Raw genomic sequence first — 24908 nt, forward strand, 5'->3', positions numbered from 1 at the left:
TCACAAACACACACACACACACGCACAGTCACTGTGACACAATGCAGACCCTATACCACAACACCCATGCAAAGACACATATGCACGGCTCTTTGTGACTCTATGCACACCCTATACTATCACATACACACATTCACACATGGCTCATTGTGAATCAGTGCACAGTCTGTAGTTCCAGGTGTACACACACAGACACACCCCTCAGTGACTCAATGCAAAGCCCATACCATCACACACACACACATACACACACAGCTCACTGTGAATCAGTGTACAGTCTTCAGCTCTATGTACATACACACACAACACACCTTAGTGAATCAATGCAGAGACCATACCAGCATACACACACACATACACACACCTGAGACTCAATGCTCTGCCTATTCCAGCACACTCACACACACACGCACGCACATGGCTCACTGTGATTCAATACCAGCCTGTACCTGCACACACACACACTCTCACACACACCGCCGTGTGACTCAATGCAGTTTATACCACCACACAGACACACACACACACACACACACACCTCACTGTGACTCAACGCCAAGCCCATACAAGTAAACAGACACACACAACCATGGCTCACTGAGACTCAATGAACAGTGTATACTAGCACATACAAACACATGGTTCAATGTGAGTCAATGCATAGCCTATACCCGCACACACATACACAGAAACACACCTTAACGTGGCTCAGTGCACAGCCTATAGCAGTACACACACACACACACACTGCTCAGTGATTCAATTCAAATCCCATATCAGCATACACATACACTCACCTAGGTGTGACTCAATTCTCAGCCAATAGCAGCACACACACACATCTTATTGTGACTCATGCAGACTGTACAACACCAAATACACAAACACTAACACATGGCTTGGATTCAATGCACAGTCCATACCAGCAAAGGCACACACACCACACCACACTGTGACTCAATGCTCAGATTATACCAGCACACACACACGGCTCACTGTGTCCTAGTGCACAGAATATAACATCACACACACACACACCCCCCACACTGTGACTCAATGCACAACCTGTACCTACACATACACACACACACACCTCACTGTGACAAAAAGTGCAGCCTATACCAGCACACACACACACACACCTCAATCTGACACAATGGTCAGCCAATATCAGAACACGCAGACACACACACACATCACTCTGACTCACTGCACATCCTATACCAGTGCACTCACACACACAAACACATGGCTGACTGTGAATCAATGCACACTATACCAGGACACACACACACACACACACACGGCTCCATGTGACTCAGTGCACCGGATATGCTAGCAGACATACACACACAGAGAAGCACATACGGCAAACTGTGAGTCAATCCACAGCCCATACCTCCACACACGCACACAAACTGACACTCAAAAACACAGCTCAGTGTGATTCAATGCAAATCCTATACCAGAAAGTGCACACACACACACACACAAACCTCCCTATGAATCAGTGCATAACGTATAACATCACACACATACACCTCACTGTGACTCAAAGTGGTGCCTCTCCCTGCACATACACACACAAACAACTCAATATGACTCAATGTGTAGACTGTACCAGCACACACACACACACATGTGCACACACACCTCAGTGTGCCTCAATTGTCAGCCTATACCAGAACACACGGACACACACACCTCTCACTCTGACTCAATGCACAACGTATACCAGCATGTACACACACTCACATGGCACAGTGAATCAATATATAACTGCACACACACACACACACACACACAGACATGCACAGATGCAGGCCTCACTGTGACTCAATGCACAGTCTATACCAGTACACACAAACACACCAACACGCACTCACACCTGGCTCAATGGTACTGAAACAATCGCCTATACCAGCACACACACACACAGCTCACTGTGACTCAATGCAGTCTGTATCACCACACACTCACACACAAACCCATGAGTCAATAAACCCCATACCAACACAATAAAGCCTATACCAGCACACAAACACACATGCACACACACACACACGAGACTGTGACTGAAAACGCTTCCTGTACCAGCACACAACAGACAAACACCTCACTGTGACTCAATGCACAGCCTATACGAGCACACACATACACTCAAAGCTCACAGTGACTCAATACAGAGTCTATACCAGTGCACACACAGACACACACACACACACAGCCCACTCTGTCTCAATGGTCATCCAGTGTCAGCACACACACACACACACAAACACACACACTCGTTCAGGTCAAAGTGGATAAAACCACAGTCCACACCATCACAGACACACACACACTGCACTACTCACTGTGACTCAATGCACAGTCTACACCAGCAAATACACACACACACACACACACACCTCCCACACATTTAACTGTGACTCAGTGCTGTGACTATACCAGCTCCCCACACACACATGGTTCACTGTGACTCAGTGCACAGCCAATTACTGTACACACACACACACATACACACACATATTGCTCAGTTTGACCTAACAAACTGTCTGTAGCACCACATACACACATCCACACCTCAGAGACTCAATGATCAGCCTGTAACATCACACACACACACGCATACACAAATACACATACACCCACAGATACGGCTCGCTGTGATTCAATGCACAGCCTATAACACCACACAGAGACACCCATCACTCTGACTCAAACCGCAGCCTGTACCTGCACATACACACACAAAGAACCACCTTCTGGTACTCAATTCACAGCCTACTGCAGCACAAACACACACACACAAACACAACCATCACTGTGACTCAATGCACCTCCTATGACAGCATACACACTTGGCTCACTGTGAATCAATGCACAGCCTATACAAGAACACACACACACACCAACACGCACTCACACATGGCTCACTGGTAGTCAGTCAATCGCCTATACCAGGACACACACACACAGCTCGCTGTGACTCAATGAAGTCTGTATCACCACGCACTCACACACACACCCATGATTCAATAAAACCCATACCAGCACAATAAAGCCCATACCAGCACACAAAATCACATGCACACACACACACACCTGACTGTGACTGAAAAAGCTTTCTGTACCAGCACACACACACAGAAACACCTCACTGAGACGCAATGCACTGCCTATACGAGCAAACACTTAAACACACAGCTCACGGTGAATCAATACAGAGTCTATACCAGCACACACACAGACACACACAGAGCCCACTCTGTCTCAATGGTCATTCAGTGCTAGCACACACTCACACACACACAGATACACACACACACACTCGTTCATGTCAAAGTGGATAAAAACACAGTCCACACCATCACAGACACACACACACTGCACTACTAACTGTGACTCAATGCACAGTATACACCAGCAAATACACACACACATGCACACACATCTCCTACACATTTAACTGTGACTCAGTGCTGTGACTATACCAGCTCCCCACACACACATGGTTCACCATGACTCAATGCAGAGCCAATAACTGTACACACACACACACATACACACACATATGTCTCAGTTTGACCTAACGATGAGTCTGTAGCACCACATACACACATGCACACCTCAGTGACTCAGTGTTCAACCTGTACCATCACACACACACACACATACAAAAATACACATACACACAAAAATACGGCTCGCTGTGATTCAATGCACAGCCTATTACACCACACAGAGACACCCATCTCTCTGACTCAAACCGCAGCCTGTACCTGCACATACACACACAAAGACCCACCTTCTGTGACTCAATTCACAGCCTACTGCAGCACACACACACACAAACACAACCATCACTGTGACTCAATGCACCTCCTATACCAGCATACACACATGGCTCACTGTGGATCAATGCACAGCCTATACAAGAACACACAAACACACACTCACACATAACTGACTGTGACTCAGGGAACCACCTATAGCAGCACACACACACACACACACACAAACATACACGGCTCTCTTGGACTCAATGCACAGCATATACTAGCACACACACACACACACACATATATGACTCACTGACTCAATGCATAGCCTGTACTGGCACACACACAAGGCTTACTGTGACTCAATGCAGAGTCTACACCAGCATACAAACACATGGCTCACTGTGACTCAATGTAATGCCTATGCCAGCACACACACACAGAGACACATGCATGGCTCTCTCTGATTCAATGCACGTACTATACCATCACAAACACACACACACACATGCACAGTCACTGTGACACAATGCAGACCCTATACCACAACACCCATGCAAAGACACATATGCACGGCTCTTTGTGACTCTATGCACACCCTATACTATCACATACACACATTCACACATGGCTCATTGTGAATCAGTGCACAGTCTGTAGTTCCAGGTGTACACACACAGACACACCCCTCAGTGACTCAATGCAAAGCCCATACCATCACACACACACACACATACACACACAGCTCACTGTGAATCAGTATACGGTCTTCAGCTCTATGTACATACACACACAACACACCTTAGTGAATCAATGCAGAGACCATACCAGCATACACACACACATACACACACCTGAGACTCAATGCTCTGCCTATTCCAGCACACTCACACACACACGCACGCACATGGCTCACTGTGATTCAATACCAGCCTGTACCTGCACACACACACACTCTCACACACACCGCCGTGTGACTCAATGCAGTTTATACCACCACACAGACACACACACACACACCTCACTGTGACTCAACGCCAAGCCCATACAAGTAAACAGACACACACAACCATGGCTCACTGAGACTCAATGAACAGTGTATACTAGCACATACAAACACATGGCTCAATGTGAGTCAATGCATAGCCTATACCCGCACACACATACACAGAAACACACCTTAATGTGGCTCAGTGCACAGCCTATAGAAGTACACACACACACAGCGCTCACTGATTCAATGCAAATCCCTTATCAGCATACACATACACATACACTCACCTAGGTGTGACTCAATTCTCAGCCTATAGCAGCACACACACACACCTTACTGTGACTCATGCAGACTCTACAGCACCAAATACACAAACACTAACACAGGGCTGGGATTCAATGCACAGTCCATACCAGCAAAGGCACACACACCACACCACACTGTGACTCAATGCTCAGATTATACCAGCACACACACATGGCTCACTGTGTCCTAGTGCACAGCATATAACATCACACACACACCCCACACTGTGACTCAATGCACAGCCTGTACCTACACATACACACACACACACCTCACTGTGACAAAAAGTGCAGCCTATGCCAGCACACACACACACCTCAATGTGACACAATGGTCAGCCTATACCAGAGCACGCAGCCACACACACATCACTGTGACTCAATGCACAGACTATACCAGCGTGCACACAAACACACAGCACTGTGACTCAATGTACAATGTATACTAAAACACACAAGCATACACACACACCTCAGTGTGACTCAATGCACAGCCTATACCAGCACCACACATACACACCTGCACAGATACAGGGTTCACTGTGACTCAATGCACAACCTATAGAAGAACACACACACATACCAACATGCACACACACATGGCTGACCGTGACTCAATCAATCGTCTATACCAGCACACACACACACGACTCACTGTGACTCAATGCAGTCTTTAGCACAACAAACACAGACACACACACCCATTGAATCAATGAAAGCCCACCAACACACAACACACCCATGGCTCCGTGTTACACAATGCTCAGCCTCTAGCAGCACACACACACACCCACACACACAGCCACACATATGCACGGCTCACTGTATCTCAATGTACATCTTATACCGGAACACACACACACACACACACATACACAGCCACACACCACACTGTGACTCAAAGTTCAGAATATACCAGCATGCACACATGAAAACAGCTCACTCACGCTCAGTGCATGGCTTATACCATCACGAAACACACACATGTATCACTATGTGTCAATGCATAAACTATACCAGCATTCACACACACAAACACGGCCATGACCCAGTTCACAGACTTTACAAGCACACACACACACATGGCTCACTGTCACCCAATAACCAGCCTACGCCAGGACAGACACACAAACACACCTCTCTGTGAATGAATGCACAGCCTATACCAGTACAGAAACATACACAAACACACAAGGCACACTGTGACTAATAACCAGCCTTTAGATGCAGACACATGCACACTCCCACAAACACACTTCACTGTGACACAATGCTCAGCCTGTAGCACAACACACAGACACACATACCCCCAGATGACTGTGAAAAATGCAAAGCATACACCAGCACACACCCACACACACAGTTCAATGTGAATAAATGCACAGCTTATAAAATCACACACAAATGCACACACACACACACATGGCTAACTGTGAGAGAATGCACAGAATGGAACAGCACCCACACACACAATCACACACACAACTCACTGTGATTCAATGTTCACCTTCTACAAGAGCACTCACACATACACACGGCTCACTGTGACTGAATGCGCAGCCTATACCAGCACACACACGAAAACACACAGCTCACTGTGATTCAATGCCCAGCCTATACTTGCACACACACGCACACTCACAACACACCTCACTGTGACTCAATGCTCAGCCTATACCAGTCCAGAGGTATTCACAAACACACACAGAGCTCACTGTGACTCAATGCACATTAACTTGAAGCAAACAACACACACACACACACACACACATAGTTCTCTGTGACTCAGTTCACAGTCTATACTAGCATCACACCCACACTCACAGCTCACTGTGACTTACTGCACCACCTATATAGGCACACACATACACACAAAGCCATAGACACCCACGGCTCACTGTAACTCGGTGTATGTCTTGTACCGGCAAAACAAACTCACAGCCAAACTCTGACTCAATCCTCAAACTATATCAGCACATGCACACGCAAACAGCTCACTGTGAATCAATTGACAGCCTATACCATCACAAACACATAAACAGCTCACTAGGAGTCAATGCATAGCCTATGTCTGCATGCATACACACACACACACACACATGGCTGTGACTCAGTTCACAGTCTGTACCAGCACATAATCACACATGGCTTACTGTGACAAAACACGCAACCGAACACAGCACATGTGGACACACACACACCCAGAGACACACATGACTCACTGTGACTCAATGCACTGTCCATATTTGCACAGACACACACACACAGATGGCTCACTGGGACCCTGTGCACAGCCTATACCAACAAACCCTCACAGACACTAATGGAGCACTGTGACTCAATGCATAGCCTATATCAACAGGCATACCCCCACACACACAAAAATACGGCAATGTGACTCAGTGCACAGCTTATAACAGAACACATGCATGCACACACACAAAAACAAACATGGCTCACTGATACTCAATCCACAGTCTCTAAGAGCACACACACACTCACACTCAAACCTCACTGTGTCTGAACACACAAGCTATACTATTACACACTCACACAGACACTGACACACATGTCACTGTGACTCAATGCACAGCCTATCTCAGCACACACACACAGACATACGAAGCTGAGACTCAATGCCCAGTGTACACCGGAACAGACATACACACCTCACTGTGACTCAATGCACAGCCTATACCAGCACACAAACACACACATGCACACACACACATGGCTCACTGTGACTCAATGCCCAGCATAAACCTGAAAAGACACACACTATCAGACACAAACATCACTGTTTCTCATTGAGTGGCTTTTACCACTGCACATAAACACAAACTCACACACACACCTCACTGTGACTCAATGTCCAGCCTATATGTTCACACACATGCACAATCACACACACACAGCTCACAGTGAATCAATGCAAAACATATAGCCACACAACATGCACAACCACACACAAACTCAATGTGAATCAATGCATAGCCTATACCAGCACACATGCATGCACACACACAGACTCAATGCACAGTCTATAGAGTGACACACAGAAACACATGGCTCAGTGTTACACAATGCCCAGCCTCTAGCAGCACACACACACAGACACAGCCACACACATGCCCGGATCACTGTATCTCAATGTACATCTTATACCAGAACACACACACACACACACACACAGCTCATTGTGAAACAATGCAAAATGTATACCAGCAGACACCCACACACCCACACTCACAGTTCAATGTGAATCAAGGCACAACCTATAAAAGCACACATGCATGCACACACACACACAACAAACTGTGACTGAATGCCCAGTATGTAACAGCACTCACACACACTCATACACACCTCACTGTTAACCAGTGTGCAGCTTCTACAAGCACACTCACATACACACACGGCTCACTGTAACTGAATGTGCAGCCTATATCAGCACACACACAAACACACACAGCTCACTGTGCTTCAATGCCCACCCTATACTTGCACACACATGAACACTCACACACACACCACACTGTGACTCAATTCTCAGCCTATGCCAGCCCAGAGGTATTCAAAAACACACACAGAGCTACTGTGACTCAATGCACATTACCTAACAGCACACACACACACACACAAACATACACTGCTCATTGGATTCAATGCACTGTCTAAACCAGCACACACACACACAAACACACACACATATATGACTCACTGACTCAATGCACAACCTGTACTGGCACACACACAAGGCTTACTGTGACTCAATGCAGAGTCTACACCAGCATACAAACACATGGCTCACTGTGACTCAATGTAATGCCTATGCCAGCACACACACACAGAGACACATGCATGGCTCTCTCTGATTCAATGCACGTACTATACCATCACAAACACACACACACACACGCACAGTCACTGTGACACAATGCAGACCCTATACCACAACACCCATGCAAAGACACATATGCACGGCTCTTTGTGACTCTATGCACACCCTATACTATCACATACACACATTCACACATGGCTCATTGTGAATCAGTGCACAGTCTGTAGTTCCAGGTGTACACACACAGACACACCCCTCAGTGACTCAATGCAAAGCCCATACCATCACACACACACACATACACACACAGCTCACTGTGAATCAGTGTACAGTCTTCAGCTCTATGTACATACACACACAACACACCTTAGTGAATCAATGCAGAGACCATACCAGCATACACACACACATACACACACCTGAGACTCAATGCTCTGCCTATTCCAGCACACTCACACACACACGCACGCACATGGCTCACTGTGATTCAATACCAGCCTGTACCTGCACACACACACACTCTCACACACACCGCCGTGTGACTCAATGCAGTTTATACCACCACACAGACACACACACACACACACACACACCTCACTGTGACTCAACGCCAAGCCCATACAAGTAAACAGACACACACAACCATGGCTCACTGAGACTCAATGAACAGTGTATACTAGCACATACAAACACATGGTTCAATGTGAGTCAATGCATAGCCTATACCCGCACACACATACACAGAAACACACCTTAACGTGGCTCAGTGCACAGCCTATAGCAGTACACACACACACACACACTGCTCAGTGATTCAATTCAAATCCCATATCAGCATACACATACACTCACCTAGGTGTGACTCAATTCTCAGCCAATAGCAGCACACACACACATCTTATTGTGACTCATGCAGACTGTACAACACCAAATACACAAACACTAACACATGGCTTGGATTCAATGCACAGTCCATACCAGCAAAGGCACACACACCACACCACACTGTGACTCAATGCTCAGATTATACCAGCACACACACACGGCTCACTGTGTCCTAGTGCACAGAATATAACATCACACACACACACACCCCCCACACTGTGACTCAATGCACAACCTGTACCTACACATACACACACACACACCTCACTGTGACAAAAAGTGCAGCCTATACCAGCACACACACACACACACCTCAATCTGACACAATGGTCAGCCAATATCAGAACACGCAGACACACACACACATCACTCTGACTCACTGCACATCCTATACCAGTGCACTCACACACACAAACACATGGCTGACTGTGAATCAATGCACACTATACCAGGACACACACACACACACACACACACACACGGCTCCATGTGACTCAGTGCACCGGATATGCTAGCAGACATACACACACAGAGAAGCACATACGGCAAACTGTGAGTCAATCCACAGCCCATACCTCCACACACGCACACAAACTGACACTCAAAAACACAGCTCAGTGTGATTCAATGCAAATCCTATACCAGAAAGTGCACACACACACACACACAAACCTCCCTATGAATCAGTGCATAACGTATAACATCACACACATACACCTCACTGTGACTCAAAGTGGTGCCTCTCCCTGCACATACACACACAAACAACTCAATATGACTCAATGTGTAGACTGTACCAGCACACACACACACACATGTGCACACACACCTCAGTGTGCCTCAATTGTCAGCCTATACCAGAACACACGGACACACACACCTCTCACTCTGACTCAATGCACAACGTATACCAGCGTGTACACACACTCACATGGCACAGTGAATCAATATATAACTGCACACACACACACACACACAGACATGCACAGATGCAGGCCTCACTGTGACTCAATGCACAGTCTATACCAGTACACACAAACACACCAACACGCACTCACACCTGGCTCAATGGTACTGAAACAATCGCCTATACCAGCACACACACACACAGCTCACTGTGACTCAATGCAGTCTGTATCACCACACACTCACACACAAACCCATGAGTCAATAAACCCCATACCAACACAATAAAGCCTATACCAGCACACAAACACACATGCACACACACACACACGAGACTGTGACTGAAAACGCTTCCTGTACCAGCACACAACAGACAAACACCTCACTGTGACTCAATGCACAGCCTATACGAGCACACACATACACTCAAAGCTCACAGTGACTCAATACAGAGTCTATACCAGTGCACACACAGACACACACACACACACAGCCCACTCTGTCTCAATGGTCATCCAGTGTCAGCACACACACACACACACAAACACACACACTCGTTCAGGTCAAAGTGGATAAAACCACAGTCCACACCATCACAGACACACACACACTGCACTACTCACTGTGACTCAATGCACAGTCTACACCAGCAAATACACACACACACACACACACACCTCCCACACATTTAACTGTGACTCAGTGCTGTGACTATACCAGCTCCCCACACACACATGGTTCACTGTGACTCAGTGCACAGCCAATTACTGTACACACACACACACATACACACACATATTGCTCAGTTTGACCTAACAAACTGTCTGTAGCACCACATACACACATCCACACCTCAGAGACTCAATGATCAGCCTGTAACATCACACACACACACGCATACACAAATACACATACACCCACAGATACAGCTCGCTGTGATTCAATGCACAGCCTATAACACCACACAGAGACACCCATCACTCTGACTCAAACCGCAGCCTGTACCTGCACATACACACACAAAGAACCACCTTCTGGTACTCAATTCACAGCCTACTGCAGCACAAACACACACACACAAACACAACCATCACTGTGACTCAATGCACCTCCTATGACAGCATACACACTTGGCTCACTGTGAATCAATGCACAGCCTATACAAGAACACACACACACACCAACACGCACTCACACATGGCTCACTGGTAGTCAGTCAATCGCCTATACCAGGACACACACACACAGCTCGCTGTGACTCAATGAAGTCTGTATCACCACGCACTCACACACACACCCATGATTCAATAAAACCCATACCAGCACAATAAAGCCCATACCAGCACACAAAATCACATGCACACACACACACACCTGACTGTGACTGAAAAAGCTTTCTGTACCAGCACACACACACAGAAACACCTCACTGAGACGCAATGCACTGCCTATACGAGCAAACACTTAAACACACAGCTCACGGTGAATCAATACAGAGTCTATACCAGCACACACACAGACACACACAGAGCCCACTCTGTCTCAATGGTCATTCAGTGCTAGCACACACTCACACACACACAGATACACACACACACACTCGTTCATGTCAAAGTGGATAAAAACACAGTCCACACCATCACAGACACACACACACTGCACTACTAACTGTGACTCAATGCACAGTATACACCAGCAAATACACACACACATGCACACACATCTCCTACACATTTAACTGTGACTCAGTGCTGTGACTATACCAGCTCCCCACACACACATGGTTCACCATGACTCAATGCAGAGCCAATAACTGTACACACACACACACATACACACACATATGTCTCAGTTTGACCTAACGATGAGTCTGTAGCACCACATACACACATGCACACCTCAGTGACTCAGTGTTCAACCTGTACCATCACACACACACACACATACAAAAATACACATACACACAAAAATACGGCTCGCTGTGATTCAATGCACAGCCTATTACACCACACAGAGACACCCATCTCTCTGACTCAAACCGCAGCCTGTACCTGCACATACACACACAAAGACCCACCTTCTGTGACTCAATTCACAGCCTACTGCAGCACACACACACACAAACACAACCATCACTGTGACTCAATGCACCTCCTATACCAGCATACACACATGGCTCACTGTGGATCAATGCACAGCCTATACAAGAACACACAAACACACACTCACACATAACTGACTGTGACTCAGGGAACCACCTATAGCAGCACACACACACACACACACACAAACATACACGGCTCTCTTGGACTCAATGCACAGCATATACTAGCACACACACACACACACATATATGACTCACTGACTCAATGCATAGCCTGTACTGGCACACACACAAGGCTTACTGTGACTCAATGCAGAGTCTACACCAGCATACAAACACATGGCTCACTGTGACTCAATGTAATGCCTATGCCAGCACACACACACAGAGACACATGCATGGCTCTCTCTGATTCAATGCACGTACTATACCATCACAAACACACACACACACATGCACAGTCACTGTGACACAATGCAGACCCTATACCACAACACCCATGCAAAGACACATATGCACGGCTCTTTGTGACTCTATGCACACCCTATACTATCACATACACACATTCACACATGGCTCATTGTGAATCAGTGCACAGTCTGTAGTTCCAGGTGTACACACACAGACACACCCCTCAGTGACTCAATGCAAAGCCCATACCATCACACACACACACACATACACACACAGCTCACTGTGAATCAGTATACGGTCTTCAGCTCTATGTACATACACACACAACACACCTTAGTGAATCAATGCAGAGACCATACCAGCATACACACACACATACACACACCTGAGACTCAATGCTCTGCCTATTCCAGCACACTCACACACACACGCACGCACATGGCTCACTGTGATTCAATACCAGCCTGTACCTGCACACACACACACTCTCACACACACCGCCGTGTGACTCAATGCAGTTTATACCACCACACAGACACACACACACACACCTCACTGTGACTCAACGCCAAGCCCATACAAGTAAACAGACACACACAACCATGGCTCACTGAGACTCAATGAACAGTGTATACTAGCACATACAAACACATGGCTCAATGTGAGTCAATGCATAGCCTATACCCGCACACACATACACAGAAACACACCTTAATGTGGCTCAGTGCACAGCCTATAGAAGTACACACACACACAGCGCTCACTGATTCAATGCAAATCCCTTATCAGCATACACATACACATACACTCACCTAGGTGTGACTCAATTCTCAGCCTATAGCAGCACACACACACACCTTACTGTGACTCATGCAGACTCTACAGCACCAAATACACAAACACTAACACAGGGCTGGGATTCAATGCACAGTCCATACCAGCAAAGGCACACACACCACACCACACTGTGACTCAATGCTCAGATTATACCAGCACACACACATGGCTCACTGTGTCCTAGTGCACAGCATATAACATCACACACACACCCCACACTGTGACTCAATGCACAGCCTGTACCTACACATACACACACACACACCTCACTGTGACAAAAAGTGCAGCCTATGCCAGCACACACACACACCTCAATGTGACACAATGGTCAGCCTATACCAGAGCACGCAGACACACACACATCACTGTGACTCAATGCACAGACTATACCAGCGTGCACACAAACACACAGCACTGTGACTCAATGTACAATGTATACCAAAACACACAAGCATACACACACACCTCAGTGGGACTCAATGCACAGCCTATACCAGCACCACACATACACACCTGCACAGATACAGGGTTCACTGTGACTCAATGCACAACCTATAGAAGAACACACACACATACCAACATGCACACACACATGGCTGACCGTGACTCAATCAATCGTCTATACCAGCACACACACACACGACTCACTGTGACTCAATGCAGTCTTTAGCACAACAAACACAGACACACACACCCATTGAATCAATGAAAGCCCACCAACACACAACACACCCATGGCTCCGTGTTACACAATGCTCAGCCTCTAGCAGCACACACACACACCCACACACACAGCCACACATATGCACGGCTCACTGTATCTCAATGTACATCTTATACCGGAACACACACACACACACACACATACACAGCCACACACCACACTGTGACTCAAAGTTCAGAATATACCAGCATGCACACATGAAAACAGCTCACTCACGCTCAGTGCATGGCTTATACCATCACGAAACACACACATGTATCACTATGTGTCAATGCATAAACTATACCAGCATTCACACACACAAACACGGCCATGACCCAGTTCACAGATTTACAAGCACACACACACACATGGCTCACTGTCACCCAATAACCAGCCTACGCCAGGACAGACACACAAACACACCTCTCTGTGAATGAATGCACAGCCTATACCAGTACAGAAACATACACAAACACACAAGGCACACTGTGACTAATAACCAGCCTTTAGATGCAGACACATGCACACTCCCACAAACACACTTCACTGTGACACAATGCTCAGCCTGTAGCACAACACACAGACACACATACCCCCAGATGACTGTGAAAAATGCAAAGCATACACCAGCACACACCCACACACACAGTTCAATGTGAATAAATGCACAGCTTATAAAATCACACACAAATGCACACACACACACACATGGCTAACTGTGAGAGAATGCACAGAATGGAACAGCACCCACACACACAATCACACACACAACTCACTGTGATTCAATGTTCACCTTCTACAAGAGCACTCACACATACACACGGCTCACTGTGACTGAATGCGCAGCCTATACCAGCACACACACGAAAACACACAGCTCACTGTGATTCAATGCCCAGCCTATACTTGCACACACACGCACACTCACAACACACCTCACTGTGACTCAATGCTCAGCCTATACCAGTCCAGAGGTATTCACAAACACACACAGAGCTCACTGTGACTCAATGCACATTAACTTGAAGCAAACAACACACACACACACACACACATAGTTCTCTGTGACTCAGTTCACAGTCTATACTAGCATCACACCCACACTCACAGCTCACTGTGACTTACTGCACCACCTATATAGGCACACACATACACACAAAGCCATAGACACCCACGGCTCACTGTAACTCGGTGTATGTCTTGTACCGGCAAAACAAACTCACAGCCAAACTCTGACTCAATCCTCAAACTATATCAGCACATGCACACGCAAACAGCTCACTGTGAATCAATTGACAGCCTATACCATCACAAACACATAAACAGCTCACTAGGAGTCAATGCATAGCCTATGTCTGCATGCATACACACACACACACACACATGGCTGTGACTCAGTTCACAGTCTGTACCAGCACATAATCACACATGGCTTACTGTGACAAAACACGCAACCGAACACAGCACATGTGGACACACACACACACAGAGACACACATGACTCACTGTGACTCAATGCACTGTCCATATTTGCACAGACACACACACACAGATGGCTCACTGGGACCCTGTGCACAGCCTATACCAACAAACCCTCACAGACACTAATGGAGCACTGTGACTCAATGCATAGCCTATATCAACAGGCATACCCCCACACACACAAAAATACGGCAATGTGACTCAGTGCACAGCTTATAACAGAACACATGCATGCACACACACAAAAACAAACATGGCTCACTGATACTCAATCCACAGTCTCTAAGAGCACACACACACTCACACTCAAACCTCACTGTGTCTGAACACACAAGCTATACTATTACACACTCACACAGACACTGACACACATGTCACTGTGACTCAATGCACAGCCTATCTCAGCACACACACACAGACATACGAAGCTGAGACTCAATGCCCAGTGTACACCGGAACAGACATACACACCTCACTGTGACTCAATGCACAGCCTATACCAGCACACAAACACACACATGCACACACACACATGGCTCACTGTGACTCAATGCCCAGCATAAACCTGAAAAGACACACACTATCAGACACAAACATCACTGTTTCTCATTGAGTGGCTTTTACCACTGCACATAAACACAAACTCACACACACACCTCACTGTGACTCAATGTCCAGCCTATATGTTCACACACATGCACAATCACACAAACACAGCTCACAGTGAATCAATGCAAAACATATAGCCACACAACATGCACAACCACACACAAACTCAATGTGAATCAATGCATAGCCTATACCAGCACACATGCATGCACACACACAGACTCAATGCACAGTCTATAGAGTGACACACAGAAACACATGGCTCAGTGTTACACAATGCCCAGCCTCTAGCAGCACACACACACAGACACAGCCACACACATGCCCGGATCACTGTATCTCAATGTACATCTTATACCAGAACACACACACACACACACACACAGCTCATTGTGAAACAATGCAAAATGTATACCAGCAGACACCCACACACCCACACTCACAGTTCAATGTGAATCAAGGCACAACCTATAAAAGCACACATGCATGCACACACACACACAACAAACTGTGACTGAATGCCCAGTATGTAACAGCACTCACACACACTCATACACACCTCACTGTTAACCAGTGTGCAGCTTCTACAAGCACACTCACATACACACACGGCTCACTGTAACTGAATGTGCAGCCTATATCAGCACACACACAAACACACACAGCTCACTGTGCTTCAATGCCCACCCTATACTTGCACACACATGAACACTCACACACACACCACACTGTGACTCAATTCTCAGCCTATGCCAGCCCAGAGGTATTCAAAAACACACACAGAGCTACTGTGACTCAATGCACATTACCTAACAGCACACACACACACACACAAACATACACTGCTCATTGGATTCAATGCACTGTCTAAACCAGCACACACACACACAAACACACACACATATATGACTCACTGACTCAATGCACAACCTGTACTGGCACACACACAAGGCTTACTGTGACTCAATGCAGAGTCTACACCAGCATACAAACACATGGCTCACTGTGACTCAATGTAATGCCTATGCCAGCACACACACACAGAGACACATGCATGGCTCTCTCTGATTCAATGCACGTACTATACCATCACAAACACACACACACACACGCACAGTCACTGTGACACAATGCAGACCCTATACCACAACACCCATGCAAAGACACATATGCACGGCTCTTTGTGACTCTATGCACACCCTATACTATCACATACACACATTCACACATGGCTCATTGTGAATCAGTGCACAGTCTGTAGTTCCAGGTGTACACACACAGACACACCCCTCAGTGACTCAATGCAAAGCCCATACCATCACACACACACACATACACACACAGCTCACTGTGAATCAGTGTACAGTCTTCAGCTCTATGTACATACACACACAACACACCTTAGTGAATCAATGCAGAGACCATACCAGCATACACACACACATACACACACCTGAGACTCAATGCTCTGCCTATTGCAACACACACACACACACACGGCTCACTGTGATTCAATACCAGCCTGTACCTGCACACACACACACTCTCACACACACTGTCATGTGACTCAATGCAGCTTATACCACCACACAGACACACACACACACACACACACCTCACTGTGACTCAACGCCAAGCCCATACAAGTAAACAGACACACACAACCATGGCTCACTGAGACTCAATGAACAGTGTATACTAGCACATACAAACACATGGTTCAATGTGAGTCAATGCATAGCCTATACCCGCACACACATACACAGAAACACACCTTAATGTGGCTCAGTGCACAGCCTATAGCAGTACACACACACACACACTGCTCAGTGATTCAATTCAAATCCCATATCAGCATACACATACACTCACCTAGGTGTGACTCAATTCTCAGCCAATAGCAGCACACACACACATCTTACTGTGACTCATGCAGACTGTACAAAACCAAATACACAAATACTAACACATGGCTTGGATTCAATGCACAGTCCATACCAGCAAAGGCACACACACCACACCACACTGTGACTCAATGCTCAGATTATACCAGCACACACACAAGGCTCACTGTGTCCTAGTGCACAGAATATAACATCACACACACACACTCACACCCCACACTGTGACTCAATGCACAACCTGTACCTACACATACACACACACACCCCTCACTGTGACAAAAAGTGCAGCCTATACCAGCACACACACACACCTCAATCTGACACAATGGTCAGCCAATATCAGAACACGCAGACACACACACACATCACTCTGACTCACTGCACATCCTATACCAGTGCACTCACACACACAAACACATGGCTGACTGTGAATCAATGCACACTATACCAGGACACACACACACACACACACACGGCTCCATGTGACTCAGTGCACCGGATATGCTAGCAGACATACACACACAGAGAAGCACATACGGCAAACTGTGAGTCAATCCACAGCCCATACCTCCACACACGCACACAAACTGACACTCAAAAACACAGCTCAGTGTGATTCAATGCAAATCCTATACCAGAAAGTGCACACACACACACACACAAACCTCCCTATGAATCAGTGCATAACGTATAACATCACACACATACACCTCACTGTGACTCAAAGTGGTGCCTCTCCCTGCACATACACACACAAACAACTCAATATGACTCAATGTGTAGACTGTACCAGCACACACACACACACATGTGCACACACACCTCAGTGTGCCTCAATTGTCAGCCTATACCAGAACACACGGACACACACACCTCTCACTCTGACTCAATGCACAATATATACCAGCGTGTACACACACTCACATGGCACAGTGAATCAATATATAACTGCACACACACACACACACACACAGACATGCACAGATGCAGGCCTCACTGTGACTCAATGCACAGTCTATACCAGTACACACAAACACACCAACACGCACTCACACCTGGCTCAATGGTACTGAAACAATCGCCTATACCAGCACACACACACACAGCTCACTGTGACTCAATGCAGTCTGTATCACCACACACTCACACACAAACCCATGAGTCAATAAACCCCATACCAACACAATAAAGCCTATACCAGCACACAAACACACATGCACACACACACACACGAGACTGTGACTGAAAACGCTTCCTGTACCAGCACACAACAGACAAACACCTCACTGTGACTCAATGCACAGCCTATACGAGCACACACATACACACAAAGCTCACAGTGACTCAATACAGAGTCTATACCAGTGCACACACAGACACACACACACACACAGCCCACTCTGTCTCAATGGTCATCCAGTGTCAGCACACACACACACACACACAAACACACACACTCGTTCAGGTCAAAGTGGATAAAACCACAGTCCACACCATCACAGACACACACACACTGCACTACTCACTGTGACTCAATGCACAGTCTACACCAGCAAATACACACACACACACACACCTCCCACACATTTAACTGTGACTCAGTGCTGTGACTATACCAGCTCCCCACACACACATGGTTCACTGTGACTCAGTGCACAGCCAATTACTGTACACACACACACAGATACACACACATATTGCTCAGTTTGACCTAACAAACTGTCTGTAGCACCACATACACACATCCACACCTCAGAGACTCAATGATCAGCCTGTAACATCACACACACACACGCATACACAAATACACATACACCCACAGATACGGCTCACTGTGATTCAATGCACAGCCTATAACACCACACAGAGACACCCATCACTCTGACTCAAACCGCAGCCTGTACCTGCACATACACACACAAAGAACCACCTTCTGGTACTCAATTCACAGCCTACTGCAGCACAAACACACACACACAAACACAACCATCACTGTGACTCAATGCACCTCCTATGACAGCATACACACTTGGCTCACTGTGAATCAATGCACAGCCTATACAAGAACACACACACACACCAACACGCACTCACACATGGCTCACTGGTAGTCAGTCAATCGCCTATACCAGGACACACACACACAGCTCGCTGTGACTCAATGAAGTCTGTATCACCACGCACTCACACACACACCCATGATTCAATAAAACCCATACCAGCACAATAAAGCCCATACCAGCACACAAAATCACATGCACACACACACACACCTGACTGTGACTGAGAAAGCTTTCTGTACCAGCACACACACACAGAAACACCTCACTGAGACGCAATGCACTGCCTATACGAGCAAACACTTAAACACACAGCTCACAGTGAATCAATACAGAGTCTATACCAGCACACACACAGACACACACAGAGCCCACTCTGTCTGAATGGTCATTCAGTGCTAGCACACACTAACACACACACAGATACACACACACACTCGTTCATGTCAAAGTGGATAAAAACACAGTCCACACCATCACAGACACACACACACTGCACTACTAACTGTGACTCAATGCACAGTATACACCAGCAAATACACACACACATGCACACACATCTCCTACACATTTAACTGTGACTCAGTGCTGTGACTATACCAGCTCCCCACACACACATGGTTCACCATGACTCAATGCAGAGCCAATAACTGTACACACACACACACATACACACACATATGTCTCAGTTTGACCTAACGATGAGTCTGTAACACCACATACACACATGCACACCTCAGTGACTCAGTGTTCAACCTGTACCATCACACACACACACACATACAAAAATACACATACACACAAAAATACGGCTCGCTGTGATTCAATGCACAGCCTATTACACCACACAGAGACACCCATCTCTCTGACTCAAACCGCAGCCTGTACCTGCACATACACACACAAAGACCCACCTTCTGTGACTCAATTCACAGCCTACTGCAGCACACACACACACAAACACAACCATCACTGTGACTCAATGCACCTCCTATACCAGCATACACACATGGCTCACTGTGGATCAATGCACAGCCTATACAAGAACACACAAACACACACTCACACATAACTGACTGTGACTCAGGGAACCACCTATAGCAGCACACACACACACACACAAACATACACGGCTCTCTTGGACTCAATGCACTGCATATACCAGCACACACACACACACACACACACACATATATGACTCACTGACTCAATGCATAGCCTGTACTGGCACACACACAAGGCTTACTGTGACTCAATGCAGAGTCTACACCAGCATACAAACACATGGCTCACTGTGACTCAATGTAATGCCTATGCCAGCACACACACACAGAGACACATGCATGGCTCTCTCTTATTCAATGCACGCACTATATCATCACAAACACAAACACACACACACACGCACAGTCACTGTGCCACAGTACACAGCCTATATCACAACACCCATGCAAAGACACATATGCACGGCTCTTTGTGACTCTATGCACACCCTATACTATCACATACACACATTCACACATGGCTCATTGTGAATCAGTGCACAGTCTGTAGTTCCAGGTATACACACACAGACACACACCTCAGTGATTCAATGAAAAGCCCATACCATCACACACACACACACATACACACACAGCTCACTGTGAATCAGTATACGGTCTTCAGCTCCATGTACATACACACACAACACACCTTAGTGAATCAATGCAGAGACCATACCAGCATACACACACACATACACACACCTGAGACTCAATGCTCTGCCTATTGCAACACACACACACACACACAGCTCACTGTGATTCAATACCAGCCTGTACCTGCACACACACACACTCTCACACACACCGTCATGTGACTCAATGCAGCTTATACCACCACACAGACACACAGACACACACACACACCTCACTGTGACTCAATGCCAAGCCCATACAAGTAAACAGACACACACAACCATGGCTCACTGAGACTCAATGAACAGTGTATACTAGCACATACAAACACATGGCTCAATGTGAGTCAATGCATAGCCTATACCCGCACACACATACACAGAAACACACCTTAATGTGGCTCAGTGCACAGCCTATAGCAGTACACACACACACACCGCTCACTGATTCAATGCAAATCCCTTATCAGCATACACATACACATACACTCACCTAGGTGTGACTCAATTCTCAGCCTATAGCAGCACACACACACACCTTACTGTGACTCATGCAGACTCTACAGCACCAAATACACAAACACTAACACAGGGCTGGGATTCAATGCACAGTCCATACCAGCAAAGGCACACACACCACACCACACTGTGACTCAATGCTCAGATTATACCAGCACACACACATGGCTCACTGTGTCCTAGTGCACAGCATATAACATCACACACACACCCCACACTGTGACTCAATGCACAGCCTGTACCTACACATACACACACACACACCTCACTGTGACAAAAAGTGCAGCCTATGCCTGCACACACACACACCTCAATGTGACACAATGGTCAGCCTATACCAGAACACGCAGACACACACACATCACTGTGACTCAATGCACAGACTATACCAGCGTGCACACAAACACACAGCACTGTGACTCAATGTACAATGTATACCAAAACACACAAGCATACACACACACCTCAGTGTGACTCAATGCACAGCCTATACCAGCACCACACATACACACCTGCACAGATACAGGGTTCACTGTGACTCAATGCACAACCTATAGAAGAACACACACACATACCAACATGCACACACACATGGCTGACCGTGACTCAATCAATCGTCTATACCAGCACACACACACACGACTCACTGTGACTCAATACAGTCTTTAGCACAACAAACACAGACACACACACCCATTGAATCAATGAAAGCCCACCAACACACAGCACACCCATGGCTCCGTGTTACACAATGCTCAGCCTCTAGCAGCACACACACACACCCACACACACAGCCACACATATGCACGGCTCACTGTATCTCAATGTACATCTTATACCGGAACACAGACACACACACATACACGGCCACACACCACACTGTGACTCAAAGTTCAGAATATACCAGCATGCACACATGAAAACAGCTCACTCACACTCAGTGCATGGCTTATACCATCACGAAACACACACGTGTATCACTATGTGTCAATGCATAAACTATACCAGCATTCACACACACAAACACGGCCATGACTCAGTTCACATACTTTACAAGCACACACACACACATGGCTCACTGTCACCCAATAACCAGCCTACGCCAGGACAGACACACAAACACACCTCACTGTGAATGAATGCACAGCCTATACCAGTACAGAAACATACACAAACACACAAGGCACACTGTGACTAATAGCCAGCCTTTAGATGCAGACACATGCACACTCCCACAAACACACTTCACTGTGACACAATGCTCAGCCTGTAGCACAACACACAGACACACATACCCCCAGATGACTGTGAAAAATGCAAAGCATACACCAGCACACACCCACACACACAGTTCAATGTGAATAAATGCACAGCTTATAAAATCACACACAAATGCACACACACACACACATGGCTAACTGTGAGAGAATGCACAGAATGGAACAGCACCCACACACACAATCACACACACAACTCACTGTGATTCAATGTTCAGCTTCTACAAGAGCACTCACACATACACACGGCTCACTGTGACTGAATGCGCAGCCTATACCAGCACACACACGAAAACACACAGCTCACTGTGATTCAATGCCCAGCCTATACTTGCACACACACGCACACTCACAACACACCTCACTGTGACTCAATGCTCAGCCTATACCAGCCCAGAGGTATTCACAAACACACACAGAGCTCACTGTGACTCAATGCACATTAACTTGAAGCAAACAACACACACACACACACATATACATGGTTCTCTGTGACTCAGTTCACAGTCTATACTAGCATCACACCCACACTCACAGCTCACTGTGACTTACTGCACCACCTATATAGGCACACACATACACACAAAGCCATAGACACCCAC

This window comes from Grampus griseus (assembly GCF_964374135.1).
Source record: "Grampus griseus genome assembly, chromosome: Y".
NCBI classification, from domain to species: domain Eukaryota; kingdom Metazoa; phylum Chordata; class Mammalia; order Artiodactyla; family Delphinidae; genus Grampus; species Grampus griseus.